This window comes from Protomyctophum parallelum, assembly GCF_964188405.1.
Source record: "Protomyctophum parallelum genome assembly, chromosome: 1".
In the NCBI taxonomy this organism is placed as follows: Eukaryota; Metazoa; Chordata; class Actinopteri; order Myctophiformes; family Myctophidae; genus Protomyctophum; species Protomyctophum parallelum.
The window spans coordinates 72,005,267-72,008,791 of NC_139697.1; positions in this window are offsets into that span (position 1 = coordinate 72,005,267).

A 3,525-nucleotide genomic window follows, 5' to 3' on the forward strand; every position below is an offset into this window, starting at 1 on the left:
CCCACACACACACACACACCCATGCTACTCCCCCCCACCACCACACACACACACAGACCCCAGGCTGCCTGCCGAGAGCTGCTGATTGGCCAGCCAGTGACGTCCGGCTCCCTGATGCACAATGAGCCCAGCGGAGGGAATATTTCACCGTCGCAGATAACTGCTAGCGCTGCCTTGTCGTCTGAACAACAGAGAGCGCAGAGCGTGCATGAGAGAGAGAGAGAGAGAGAGAGAGAGAGAGAGGATGAAAAAAGAGGGCCTCGCATTCCTGGCTATAGCTTCAAAGACAGAGCAGAGGCTGGGCACCATTCATTCCCAAGGCCCTGGTCTCGGCACATGGAGGCTGGCCAAGGCAGGAGGGAGGGTAGGGCAGGGGAGGGGAGGGGAGGGGAGGGGAGGGGTGGGATGAGGAGGGAAACAGGGGATGGGTGGTGGGGCACGGTGGAGGGGGGGGGGGGGGGGGGGAGAGGGGGGGTGGAAGGGTGCATGGGTGACCTCCCTCGATCCCCTGCTTCCCTCCCTCCCTCCTTCCCTCCCTCCCTCTCTCTCACTGCCTCAAGAGAAACTGACAAAGACGAGCATCCTTACTTTTACGCACGCACGCACGCACGCACAGAGTTCCTGTTCTCAACACCTTCAGTCTCTCCGTCAGCCATCCAAACACAGAGCTCAGAAGAAATCCACTAATCTCCCACGAGACGGATTGCTGTTTTTAGTGGCATTATTGAAGCACTCCATTTCCCGTCCCGTAGGTTACATGAAAAGTCCTTCTAAAAGCTCAAAGAGCACAGCTGCCGTCCTTTATTTTGAAATGCCATACATCATTCTCATCACACCTCTGCGGTCCGTGCTGCAGTTGCCCGTTTTCATCTTCCCATCACTACCACATTTTGCTGCTTGCACCTGTATAGTAACTGACAAATTAACCTCGATTCTTGATACATTAATTCATAGTGAGCCATTTTCAACTTCCCTGTGGCTGTGTGAACTGGTGTTCATTTCATCAAAAAAAAATTGCCGACTACCATTTTGCTAAATAAGAACTATGCTAAAACTAAGCCTCAATATCAATGTCAATTTCGTCCACAAATAAAAACTAGATAAAGTGCCAATCGGCACAGGTCTCCACCAGGATTCTTCCTCAGCCTAGTGGGAATATGCGTGCACAGTTTCATCGCAATCGGACGCTGCGTTGAGGAGTTGTGGCGATTTGTAAAAAGCGGGCTACTCCTGAAAACTGTAGGAGGCAATCGTGGCCAATCAGGATGGAATATGAGAAATCAAACAAACCTGTCTTGATCACATGACTATGGAGATCATGTGTACCGATTTGCGTGAAATTTGGATAAAATCTGAAGGAGTAATAATAGAAAATGTGTTTTACATATGTCGGCCTCCTGGTGGCGCTATAAAGAGCAGATGTGAAAAATTCCAGGCAAAGGTTTTTCCTTGGCCTCTAGGGAGTTGGCATACAAAGTTATCCACAGATCCGTGCAGTTAGAGGTAAAAACACTTTTCGGCCAGTTATAGCGCCACCTTGAGGCTGAGTTGAAATTGTTCATGTGGCATTTCGTCCTCGGCCTAGTGGGAATGTGGGTGCACAATTTCACGGAAATCACGCGATGTGTTAATGATTTGCAGCATTTTGTTTGAAACTGAGCACTCCTGTGAATTTTGGAAGCCAATCTTAACCAATCAGGATGGAGTCTGAGAAATCTGAAAGACCGGTTTGGTTGAATGGCTCTAGAGAGACTGTGTACCAATTTGCGTGATGTTTGGACAAAATCTGTAGGTGTACTGTGCAAAAACTTGTTTTGCACAAAGCGGCCTCCTGGTGGCGCTATAACAGGCCGTTCTGGAAGGTTTGGGGCAGAGGTTCATGGTTGGCATCCAGGGAGTGTGTGTGCAAAATTTGGCATCGACCGGGTTAACGGTGGCCGAGATTAGCTGCTCACGGACGGACACACGGACACACGGACGGACGGACACACGGACGGACGGACACGCGGACGGACGGAGTGCAAAACATACTCTCCCCCATGCCTTCGGCTGGTGGAGACAACTACCGGTAGACTAAAATGTTAAGGAGGGACTAGTGGAGATGTTTGGTTGCGTTTTGTGTTGTGCTCTGAGATCTACAAGCTCACAACGTGTTGTGCTGTGTTGTGATCTTGCAGATCGGCTAATTTCAGCTCACGTAAAATCAAGTGTAAAATCAGCTATTACGACACCATCAAGTCCTATACCAAAATACATTTTTGACGACAAAATCAATTGTAGATTTAGCCAACTAAAATCATATGATATTTAGTCGACTGAAAATACAATGACTAAAATATGACACATTTTATCCAAAAGGCTAATTTGCCGTCAGAATTAACACTGGCGTGAACAATGTGCCATTGCCAATCAGGCAGCTTATACCCAGTAAGATCATGAACTCTGCCAGTGTAAAAATGTTTAGCTACAGTAATTTAGCACTCAGGAGGACTGTGTAAGAGCCAAAAACAAGACCACGAAAACTATGCAAGCACGAGGCCCGACTTATTCATGGCTCAGCCGGCTGCCAGTTGTTACGTGGCCTTTTCTGAACTTCTGGGGAAGCATCCAATGTGGGACAAAGCCCCTTGTTTCCCCTCTGCGGTGCTCTACGGTCACCGCTGCTGCTACAGTTCAGCCCATGTGGGCTTTCGTTACTAATAGCACGGTGACAGGCAGAGTGCTGTTTGTGCGGCACGGTGCTGTAAAGTGATCTTTACAGCACCGAGAGAGAGAGAGAGAGATCCAAAGTGACGAGTGTTAAGTGAGAGGAAAATTAAGTGTGTGTGTGTGTGTGTGTGTGTGTGTGTGCGTGTGCGTGTGCGTGTGCGTGAGTAAGAGAGAGTGAGCAGGAGAGAGATTGATGGAGAGGGGGCGCAGAGAGTGGGTGTGAGTGAGACAGAAAAGACACACGGAGAGAAGGATTTGTGTGTGTGTGTGTGTGTGTGTGTGTGTGTGTGTGTGTGTGTGTGTGTGTGTGGGTGAGAGAGAGAGAGAGAGAGAGAGGGAGGGGGGTTGTAGACACGCATTGAGTGTGACTGATTGAGAATAATTATTCTTAAGCACAGACATGAATGGAACTATACTTAGCCCGCCAGTGTCACACACGGATAAAAAAAGACTGACTTTAAACAAACATGTACATCTACAAGCTCAGTCAAACCCGTTTTCACAGAGCAGTGAACAAAGACAATGACAGGCCGAGACAAAACCTTTGGTCAGTCTTTGCCTTGGGAAGGCAAAGCGAGGATGAGAAAGTGGAGGGGGATATTATAGAGGGATAGCTTGAAGGGATGAGAGAAATGAAAAACGAGAGAGAAACGGAGAAAAATGTGTGCGCGCGACTGTCTGTGTGTCCATGCATGCACACAGTGTGTGTGTGTGTGTGTGTGTGTGTGTGTGTGTGTGTGTGTGTGATTGCGACTGTAGGTCGGAGTTCACAATGAAAACATGTCCGCAAGTCACGCCTCGTGACACGCTCCATAT